The 12,042-nt window shown below is 48.3% G+C and overlaps 1 protein-coding gene across 4 annotated transcripts in view; it reads left to right on the forward strand.

The window, feature by feature from the left end:
- The window catches only part of LOC120898810 (activating transcription factor 3), a 57,007-nt gene that overhangs the window by 20,350 nt on the left and 24,615 nt on the right, over nt 1-12,042 (forward strand). Inside the window, exon 3 of one of the 4 annotated variants that reach the window (XM_040305170.1) lies at nt 2,652-2,783. The exons of the other annotated variants lie outside the window; for them this stretch is intronic. The gene's annotated coding sequence lies outside the window, so the exon portion shown is untranslated. The remainder of the gene's footprint in view (nt 1-2,651; nt 2,784-12,042) is intronic. 4 annotated transcript variants of the gene reach the window in all.

Genomic DNA, 12,042 nt, shown 5'->3' on the forward strand with positions numbered 1-12,042 from the left:
TTGTGTACCCATTGTACAGTTGATTGATTTCCGACGCTTCGCGAGGTGCATTGCGTCTGTCCGGTCCGCACGGCCTCCGTGTGATGGATGTGACGTAAAAAAAGGCAACCCCCACACGCCCCGATAACAGGTTCTTAATGGTTGGTTGGACTGCTTGCCGGGCGGACGATAAGAAAACACAGATTTCGAACACCATCGCGCTAGACACGAACAACCCCGTTGCGATAAGCAAACAACACACGTGACAAATTTTGACGATCGCACGCTCAATAACGACTCCATAATCTTTATAGACCATCTTTACCGGGCGCGCGATCGTTCTGGCTGCTCTGGGGTGGGTCGTAAATTTGCTGCTAATTTTTTATCACATTCCAGCGCTTGGAGTTGTAGTTGAAATAGGGAAAACATTGAGCCGATTTACTGCATTTGTGCAGCCCTTTCTAGAAACGCCGCACAACGCAATACATCTTCCGTCAGAATCGATAGAGGCGGCTCCAAATCTAGGGCAAACGGAAAGGGTTTCAGTGATCAAAGCACCGCGTCTTCCAGTTCGCCCCTTTTTCTGCACCCCCGAAAGAGCACGCCACAAACCACTCGACACGAAGCGCACCACCGCGTCCTTGTTTTCTTGTTCCCCCAAAAGGGGAAAGTGATCTTCAATAATAAAAACAAACCACAAGTGTTTCGCGCGATCTTCGGATGCGAAATTGAGTGGGAAAAAATAAACAACTGGCAGCAGCAGCAGCAGCAACTATCATATTCCCTCAGCCGCACGGCTTTTTATGTTTGAATGTGACGGGCTTTGCAAAACATGAAACGGCTCTTCGTAACATCCCGAGAAAAAGGGAGAAGAGGCGGCCCGAGGATCATTCTCCCATGTTCCATGTATTATTGATTTTTGAGACGTTGTAGCACTTAATTCTACCAAGCACACCAGCTGCATTCCCGGCGTGTCGTTTTACACCACACACACACAGAGACACCACAGAAGTGTTCGAGGCGCGCAAGTGGATGATGAGCGAAATAAAACTCAAACCATCGCCTGCCTGCCTGCCTGCCTGCCTGCCAGGGTCGATTAACACATTTTCGAACTCTTCATATGAGCAGAGCTGAGATGCATCGGGTGCTGAGGCAAAACTAAAACGAACCCGGGAGAAAATATTTCAAATAAATTTAAGCCGATGAGATCTTTCGAAACCACCCAGCCGGCTCTGCTGTACCTCTGGGTCCTCCTGCCCGCCACCAAGCTAGACGACGAACGTGTTAAAGCCCTCCCAAAAATGAGGTTAGAAATTAATAACTGTCAAAACGGTACAGCCGCTGCGTACTGCGGCGTCCGTGCGCGCGCGGGCGTTTAGGGGTGGCGTACGCGCGACTAGAGCCGCGCGCATCCTTACGCAGCGTGTTTTGTTTTGAACAACAATTTGTTTTCGTCGCTTGTTGCTTGCGCCCGTGCACGCACCAACACGCAGGGAGGCGGGTGCAATTTTTCATCTCAAAACACTCTGTATGAAAATTCCGATTTTTGTTTTTGCAATGGAACTGTGTCACGTGCAGTTGGATGGGGCATGAATCTTGAACAAGATCAAAATGGCAGCTGGGATGGAATTAGGATTTAGCTTAAAATTGTATGCATATTTAACGCAGCATATCTTTTCCGAATGCTCAATGCTGCTTTTGTGCGAAGGAAAAACGCTCTTCTTTGTGCTCCTTACAAACCCATAGACCAACAGATGAAACGTACACCATGCTGCCGAAGACGGGAACAGCATCGATCGTGCAAACACATGTGTTTGCAGTAAATTTCGTACATTCTTGTCAGCCTGCCAGCCAGCGGTGCAGCACCCATCGCCACACCGTGTGAAACCAATCGAGCATGGGATATGGAAAACTCGCCTACAAAAAGGGAGGACCCCACATGAGGCCCACCATTGATGCAGAGGAGCGAAACTAACTGCAGCCGATTTTTTTTTGTTTTTTCACTGCTCAAAGGCACTCAAATGCACACATTTACTGAGCGCTGCTTTGAAGCGAGCTCCAAATTACTCTTCTCTGCCCATTAAACACGCAAACGGGGTGCCCTTTTGTTTATTTTACGATTTTATGCCCTGCCTGCCCGTTGGTGGTGCCTTCGCACCGAAATGATTGTTTTGACAGTTGAGCAACAAACGATGCAATCGCGTGTGTGTGTGTGTGAGGATGGGGCAAATGTAAATCGCGCTCGCATCTTGCGTTGTAAGAAGTGCATTCTTTACAGGGGTAGTGGTGTTGAGTGGTTGAGAGGGGAAAAAAGGTCAAACGATCCGCACTTTCGGGCTACCGTGTTGCATTTTCAACACACACACACACATACAGAGAACGTGCGCTGATCTCTACAGTAATTCACTTTGACAAGCAATTGTCGACGGAGAATGTTGACAAATGCTTTCGGACGTAGCGATATCGTTCCTGTCAACACAGTTGGCTTTGACGTTTGGGTAGTGGTCGAATTAGTTGCACTAGCGGTCGAGCAGAACTGCCAGTCGAGTTCTATAAATAAAAATTTCGAACTAATTATCCTACTTTGTGATGTAACTTATCGTTTTTTTATGTCGATCGCTAATAGTTGCCCGATAAATAATATTCATTTTTTCCTCTCTCTTTACTTTCAGGTAATGCTGCGAATCCTTGACCCAAAACAGAAGGACATTTCCCTCATGTTCCCAATCCTCTTTCCGAACACGATTGTCAGCCGAAAGGGATTTATCATACGCCAGTGTAAGGGCGCACTTTGGGGGCGATAGGTAATTTTAATTTAAAACTACGCACCAACCCATTTGCAGTACAGCCACCAACCTCCCGCTAAGCCGCACCAATTTATTTGCCCACCCCAAAAGTGGAACACAGAACCCCATAATCACAATCACAATCCGCCCGGCGCAAACGGCTGCAGTGGCGCGATATGGAACGTTCTAACCTTTTTGCAAATAGCGTAAAGTTCAGGCGCGTTCGCGTACGTGCTTTGCCACTACGCTCTGCCTGCAGTGTGTACCGTCCGACACCTGTTTTCTAATCACGAGTACGAACAACCATAGCAAATGACTTATTTAATGGCTTCTACCTCTGCCTAGCCGTGCTGCATGCTCCCTCTCTATAGCACTGCTGGTGCGTTGTTTATTTTCTTTTCCACTCGCCACTCGCCCCACACAACCAAAAAACCGCAAACCGCAACAGCACTGAGCGCTGCTGCCTGAATCGATATTCGCCCATTAACTGTTTACACAGTGACTTTTTAATGTACACAGGGTTCCTCCATCCCTATCTACCCACGGACAAACCGTACACACATGCATTGCTAGGTGAGATTGTGGTTGTGGGATTTAAAACCAACCTAAAAGCGACAAAAAACCGGGCGTAAGCTTTCATGTTTCGCACCGCCTGTCCAAACGGTAGCATAAGTCATAAGTGAACTTGAACCACACCGCACCATGAATTGTGCGCATTTTAATCCGCACCGACACAGCGTGGCCGACGCGATACGCGCGAGCGCAAGCCGGTACGCAGCAGCAGCAGCAGCAGCAGCCATGATCGCACGCGATCCGGCGAGCCCCTACGCAAGCGGGAAAGCGTAATTGATTGATCTTGTGTCAATTTATTTCGCATTTATCTTCCAGCAGAAGACAAACCAAAAAAACACACACACACGCACTTTGCCTTGAACATAGTCGAATGGGAGGCAAAAAGTAACATTTTACGTCTTTTCTTCATAAAAAAACACGCACAATGAATCGAGCGTTCTGTGGCGTCTTTTTTGTTTTGCTTCGCTCCATTAAAACACACCGCCATGTGTCTTGGCACCACTTGCTTCTTTTCGCACTCCGGTGTGGCGCTAGCATAGTGTTGGCTATCCGATGGCCTTCACTAATCACTCCCTCGCGATCGTTATTAGGTTAATCTATCACCCCGTCCCCGAACACACTCCCGGCCATAGCTTTTACCGATTGAAGCTAAACACTACACCACCTTCGGGCGATGATCCATCAATCGAGCTCATTGACGTTAAGCAAATTATGACAGCTGCAGCTGGGTCGTCCCTCTGGCTCGCTCGTTGCTTCGTGCAATATATCTCCGCTTCCACACGTGCCTGTGTTGCGCCTTGTTTCTAGCGACGACGCCGTTGGAATGCTTTTGACGAGCTTGTTGATTATTTATATCCATTCCCTCGCCAGCCCGGGCTCTTGCTTCCTTTCTTCTCGTGCACTTCATGCTCGATGCATGTGTCTGGGGAATTCCTTTATTTTTTGTTGCTGCCTTTGCTGCTAATACTAGGCGGCTCCATCGGAAGGTTGGAACGTTGTTGGTTGGTTTTTTTTTTGTTGCCATCATGAATTGCATAACAGTTTCCCCTGACATCAATCGAAAGAATGCCACCATGATATCTGTATTAGTTGTCTTTGGCCAGCTTGTTTAGCGAACAAATCGTAATTCAACCCATCTTAGCGAGCAAACAACTTAAACAAGCTATAATACACAGCCATTCAGTCGCTCGCCTGCTGATTAAGAGCTCATGCGGCAAAAGTGCATCTTTCTCTCGCTCTAAAGTGCATCACGCTTTTGCTCGGAATGCATTCGCGCCACCACAATGCAATCCATTTAGTGTAACAGCTTCGCCGAATCGCACTTGCTGCTGCTGCTACCTCGCTGTCTCAAAACTTCACTTAAACACTTCAGTCCTCTCACGTGGTTGAGTGTGCAAACGAAATGGACAATCGGTTCGGTTCAGCGAGAGCAAACGAGGGAGGACGCTCCACACACACACACACACTGAGGGTCACCACTCTGGGCAGCACGTGACGTTTGAAAGATACCGCCACCATCGATAAACAGTGTCCCCGCGGGGCCAGAGGGCACACACACAACCGCTTCAAGCAACGAACGCAAAATTGCGAAGCGAAGCAACACGACGAACGGCAGAAGAAAGAAAAACAAGGCAACAAACACTCATGGCAAAAGAAAGGAACGCCATTCGGTGCGCCCGGTGCGGGAAATCGCCGGTGAACGGATGGACGGGTGGATTGGCAAGCGAGACACGCGCAACATGTGACATTCGATTAAAATTCCCACATCCGAAGGGCGCGCTGAACCGACGACCGTACCAGCTTCCAGCCAAGCTCCACCACCAGAGCATGTGCGGTGGGGTGGTTCGCCAATCTTCTACACCGGCTGCTGCTGCTGCTGCTGGCGTGGTGTGCGTGAGGCACGTTGCTGTTGACAAGTGCGACAATGTGGCGCGCCTCTGCCGGCCATTCGATCGACCGTTGACAGAGGCGTGTACAACGCAGTGGAGATATTTCGCCGGCCCCAGCAACATCGCTGGAAGGTGGATGCTGGTGGTTTCTCCGTTTCCATCGTTTCGCAACATCATTTGCTCGCTTCGTCTGCTAATGAATTTTGGGATGCAGGCAGCCAGGCAGCACCATACTTTGTTGGTGGCCTGCTTTTTGGGGGGGGGGGGAGAAGTGAAATTTTGCGCGACAAGCTTGAAGAATGTGTCGAGCAATTCGAGATATTCAAGTCTGATAATGCGTCTAATTGATGGCATTCCAGGGGAATAGTTCCGGTTACGAGAGAATCGATACCTTTTTATCTTTGATTTTGATACGAAATTGCGAGTGCCATAAATACCGTTATCAGCCCCTAATCAATGCGTAATCGATTTGATTGAGCAAATTGAGGTTGTGTACTTTCGAAACGAAATAATTTATGGGTGTTTTTGTACCTAAATCCCCTATCAACCTTTTCCATCTTCCCGTAATCGAAAAACAAAATATCGTTGACTAACGGGCTGAGTCGCCCACACACCCATCCCACGTCACACAGCAAACCAACAACACCATCGCCTTTGTTGACTTTCCTTTTGAATAAACAAAAGCAATTTACTTCAAGCATGTTCGTGACCTTGCAAGTTGTAGCGTGGCGAGTGAGAGAGTCGTTGTTCGGAAGCTATTAAGCAATGACTGCAAATCGGCAGCCATTGCTGACCCCGGGGCAGCCATTTTCAAATGCTTTTCCAACCCAAACCGAAGGCCACACACACACACACACACACACTCGGTCACATCTTTCCTGTGTTGCACAATGTTTGCTTTTGGCCGAAATTTCCTGCCAGTACCGTTCTTCTGCGCCAATCGATCGAAATGGCGTACCGCGTACGTCAACACGATATTGCTTTTCCGCCGGAGGAAGCTGCGGCCATCATGTGTGTAGAGAGAGGCAGAACGGAGGCAGAGACTGAAAGCACTCCTTCAGTCACCGACCGACCAGTGGAAACACAAAACATGTTCGACAGTTTAAAAATAGTTGCCCACCAGAAATGGGTTTAAAACCGTTTCGCTCACCACACCGCGACCACGTGGCCACCGTGCCGACGCACACAAGCGTCGGCAGCAAGTCTGCCAGCCTACTCGGGGCGGGATGGAAGGCGGGTGGCGGGAAGCTTTCCAAGAAATAAGTAAAACATACTTTTCTGATCACATTTTTTGGGGGCAGGCAACGATTTTCCCTAAAACGTTAAATTGCTGCATCCATAAACTGATCTGTCAGACTTGACAAAAAATCTGTCATGTTGAGGTGTCGTTTCCGGTCTTTCGCTAAATGGTTTTAGTCTAATTATAGGGGCCTTTGAGCGTCACATAAACCACAGCCGCAGGTTTTAGTGGTGATAGCACAGCACAAAAAAAGAGAACACCTCCTTTTATACGGCTCCCTCTGATTATCGATTTGACTCGCAATCAAACCATCCACCTAATACCTCCGAGCCCTATAACTTTACGAACCTCTCTGTCATCATCAAACAGCTATTCCCACACACACACGCACGGATGATGGCTCTTAAATGTGTTTAATCCGCTCCGTGTGGTTTGATGGGTTAATTGCAGCGCTTTTATCGAAGGCTAGAAGCGGATTATATCGAACCTGTTTCCCGCACTAATCGACGCACACCACCGCATCAAACGGTCATAAAATGCACCACACACACACACACGCATCCCACACCTCTCTTCGTCCAAACGCAATACAATTAGCGTAAAACCCTTTCTAACGCCCGCGACTGCCAAGGGCCCGGGCCACGTGGAGTGGTAAAGAGCATGAAAGTGCCGCCAACAGGCATCGCGGCTACTATTCATCTGTCATGCCACGGTAAGAGCGGTGACAGTTTACTCACAGGCAGGAGCGAGAGAGAGACAGAGAGAGCGAGCAACACTGAGTGCACAGAGAGGCAAGTCAAATGTCAAAGTCACCTGCGTCGTTCTCGGCGGGCATGCATAATCAGCCTTCGCGTCGCCGCGTACTTTTTGTATTAATATGTCAACAAATGCGTTTACACGACCAATTAGTGGATTGTCAGCAAATAGAGACGAAAAACAGAATCAGCTCGGGTTAGCGATAAGACACCGAAGATGGCTGTGTGGAGTGTGTTGACTAAAAGCTTCAAAAAGTGGCCCCTCTTTCTGTATCTTAACCTTCAGCGTGCTTCCTTTCGCTACGCTTTTCGGCTACGTCGTCTCTACAAGTCGTTCATGCGAATAAACACACACACATACGCGCTGGGGACCAATACAAACAGCCTCCGGGTTAAAATGGCGGTAAAATTTGTCGTGATTCAAAGAGGGTACATACATCTCGAGTACAAGTACTTGATGCTGCTTCCTTTACGCCGTGTGTCTACGCCGCTTTGGACTAAAATGCGCAAACGAAACGATCACGCTAGCCGGTGCAAGTCGTTATGTTGCAATACCTGCAGCCGAAACGGCAGTTGCGGCAAATGCACTTGCATCCCCGCATCCGGAGAGTGGCTGACGCGCTTCGACCTCGCTCGATCGTGAGCTTCCAGTTACAACAGGCCTTCCAAAAATCTTCTCATACTGCACCCGAAGGTCTTGCCAACCATTCCTGCAGGTTATGGCGCACTTCCTCCAACCCAATTGTGTATGCCGGCAATCAGCCCCCATTCCCCTGCCTCAACAAACAAACAAACAAACAAACAACAAACGCGATACGCGACTTCCTTTGCACGGGCGGAACTCACGAAAAAGGTTTCGTCGTCGGTTCGACCATCGAAGGCTCGCCGGTTTTACGACACTTTTTACCGCGTGTACTCGGTGCCCTCGGCTTGTGTGTGTGTGTGCTGATTATTTTCCCATCATAGGTCCCCGCTATTGCCACCCCTCAACTGCCGGTCGGCAAACGTTGGCGCGACCCTGACGCGGTTGGCACGGCACGGCGGCCATACTGCCGGCACGACGATCGCGACGACGATCGCTTTGATGTATGCCGTTTGGAGTTCAGGAGGGACGGAGGTAGGAGAGAGGTTTTGTTGTTATTCTTCTTCTTTTTATTGCAGTCGTTGTACAAGCGCGCGCAATCTTCGGTTGATGGAGCTCCGAATCGCTCGTCTGGTGGTGTGTTTTGCTTAGAACGGAGCTCTAAGTCGCTACTTACTCGTGAGTGGCGATTACGTCTCTGAAGTTGGTGTGTTTTAATGATTTTCAACTGAAGCTCTGACGCACACTTGTCATTTCAAGCTAAAACACTGACCTATTGAGCGTAAAAAAGCTCTAAAAAGATCGATAAGACAGGTGGAGAAGCTACTACAGTACTACAGCAACTACTAAAACTGAATCTCAAGCATTATACCATTGAATATCGAACAATTCGTTTGGATTTTCTAAAACTGGTTCATACAGCAACAAAATATGTCGCTTCAAAGCTCTAAACTATCAATGCTAAAGAACTTTAACACCTTTCAAGCATATCTCTTACATCTGTGGTTTAACTTCACCTATAAATAGACCCTGCAAATTCCACCAAACTTCAAACCACGCTCCAACTGACAAGAAGGAATGTACGCCGCGTGGCGCTCCAAGAATTTCATTCCCCCCGAACATCATATCCGTTGTAACATATGCAAAAACCTTATGTGCAACCATATGTGCATACTCAGATGGGTTGGTTGGTTCGGTTCAGGTCGTCCCTTTTTCGCCAATACCTCAAAAAGAGCAACAACAAAAAGCACCAGCGACACAAACCTTTCATCGGTGCATCGATCTCGAGGACGTGTGGGTGCAGCACCAGCACCAACGCCAACAGCGGCGGAGTCAATTTTATGCGCGAGTATTTGGGTCAACTGTGCCGACGCCGCGCCACACTATCGCATCGCTTGCATGTTGCCATAATTAGCGGCTTTCATTACTGTTTCATTAGCTCGCGCGTTCCGTACCGTTACCCTTTGCTGCTGCTGCATTCCTGCAGCGGACGGGACTGCACGGCTAGTGAGCGCGACGGTCGGTTCCTGCATCGACATTAATATGCTTCCGTTCCGTCGAGCGCGTGCACACCGTCGAAGGGATCGCGGCGCCTCTCAACTCTGCGTATGATGCACTTTGTATCGCGAAAATGTGTGTGCGCGTGTGCTTCATGTGTGAACGTGTTAATCTTTACTCTAAGTCGATGCACTTTTGGCCGATTAATTGTACTGTAGATAATGCAATTAAGGTAACATCCTTTATCACAGGCTTAGCGCTCTGGCCAGAAGATGTATGTTCCAACACCACCAACCGGTGTTGTGCATCATGCCTTCGTGTGCTCATTTCGGTAAGGAACACGCTCCCTTCCTTCGGTTCGTGGTTTGTTTCTTAATGAATTTTGATACCTTCTGACGACCACTCAGTCTTATCTTGATTGCTTTGAGTTTCACACCGTTGTTGAACATCTGGAAAACAGCACACACTTTGCATAATAAGATACCTGGCGTGTCTTGGGGGCCAAAGCTGCTTTTGACACCTTGCACATTTCGGCAGTCGGAGGAAGAGGAGCAGCCGGGGAAGCAGCCGAAATCCCCATAATGAAATCAGAGAAGCAATACACTTATCGTGGATTTTAAGTATTCTCGGTTGGCCGCTACAAACCGAAAGCTGGTGACTTCTCACGTTCTTACGTTCCATCCTTTCTTCAGAGAAAAAAAAACCACAAACCCTTCCAAAGAAGTAATTCTTGCCATGTTTTATTTTAAAACCGTTTTCTTGACATTTTCGCTTAAATTCTGTTCACTTCACGGCACGGCAGATTACGATGTCAACTCGATTTATTTACCAAACACTCCAACTCCGTTTCTGGTGATCTTATGCCAGGATCTTATGCCCAATGTACTGTCCGTAATCAATGTTTCCAAATGGTTTGTGTCTTACACGTTCCGCCGCTTATTATGCGCGTACGGGGTCTTTGTAAGTATCTTAGCACACTTACTTTGGTAATGGTGCGGTTTTTGTGTGTGTAAACGGTGTCGCCCATGGTGTCGCTTTTACAGAGTCACTTCATTTTGGGGGCGCGAGGCATTTCGCGCTGTCTGGGGGCTCACATACTTCAAACTTTGCACACACCGTTTAACGTCCAACCGAGCCGAGAGCCATTTTTAAGTGTCAAATATTTTCTGACCAGAATTCGGCATCCCGTGTGTATGTTTCACCCGGCGACAACCCATTCAAATGCAGATCAAGCGCAGATACACAGCCGCTCACCCAAGTGTTGAACTCTCAGACCGTACGACAACACAATTGACCGGGCGACCACCGACCACCACCGTCACGAGTTATTAAGAGTGACATAAATGGTACCTCCGAAAAACAGGAGGAAGGTATTTAGGAGGTTGGACGACTGGTGGAGCGAACAAAAATCATCAGAAGTAGCAGCATACACACATAAGCATCCATTGATGTCCGATACGAGTCGTATCCTCGAGAAAACGCAAGCACCTAAGCATGGAAGTAATCGCCACGTTGATGATATGTCAATGAACCAAAAAAAGAATTTGGTTTGCAAATTGTGCGGAAACACAATCGATACTCCAACGCGTACAACACTCCCCTTTTGCCTGGTGAAGATCTTCTCGAGATTCCGCACACAGTGACTCACGACTCACGGATTCTACGCTTCCAATCGAAATGGGGACAACATGTCTCTCGGATTAGCGCGTCTTTATGATCTTTCGAAACTATCATCAGGAAACTATTTTCCATGGCAATTTCTATTTCGAAAGAAGTTTACGACTTTACGACAAATTCAAAGTTACCAAACTCATCCTTCCGGATTTGAACAGTCCCTCGCGCACAGGATTCTTCTGCCGTACGCAAACCCGAAGCACGGAAAGGAGCGTTGTATTTGTTTGTTTGTTCTAACCGTGGCCCGGCACGGCACCAACATTCGATGTATGTGCCCCATGTATGTGCGCACACAGACACACCGCCATTACGACACACAGCTTCCCGGCACTGTCAATGACGGTCAGTGTTCGAATTTTCCCATCTCAACAGCAGCATTTTTCTGCCAGATGTCCGCTCGCTCCAAGGTCAAACCGAAATGTCTTAGCCCCCATATCTCCCCCCCAGTCGGAAGTGAACGAAACCGGAGGGAACCGGGGTCTCTTCCATTTTGAATCTTGAATCGACCATGCGTACCGAGATAACCCATGTCTCGAGCAAGGTTTGGGTTTGCACGGCGGAGATGGAAGACTTCACTTTTTTTTTTGGTTTATGGATCTGCCATCCCCTGCCGTACGAGTTTTTGGGGATGTTTAACTTTCCTTGTTTGCGCAGCTTCTTGGCTGTATTATTGCTTCGGTGTCGTCTTTGCGTCTTTGCGCGTCTTCTTCGGTGCTCCTTGAAGCGATCCGAGAATGCTGTATCCGCGTGCTGTGTTCCCCCATTTTTGGAGAACCACACGGCATGGCGAGGTGGCGTCGTTCCGTCAACTCCGAATCGGTGCGTTTTGGATTTCGTCTGGTCCGTGTGTGTGTGTGTATGTAGCATTGTCGTACTACGCCACCAGACTAGAGACCACAAGGGTTTGGGGCAGAGGACAGGCCTTTCAGTTCATTTATCATCGATTTTCGATTCTTTTTTCACCACGCGCGAAGATGAGTGTTGCATGCAAGAAGAGATTTTTCGTTACGGCCATTTGCTTATTTTTGGACGAATCTGATCACGGCCGTGTGGCTGTTTCCACACA

The sequence above is a fragment of the Anopheles arabiensis genome, chromosome 2 (genome assembly GCF_016920715.1).
Source record: "Anopheles arabiensis isolate DONGOLA chromosome 2, AaraD3, whole genome shotgun sequence".
NCBI lineage: Eukaryota > Metazoa > Arthropoda > Insecta > Diptera > Culicidae > Anopheles > Anopheles arabiensis.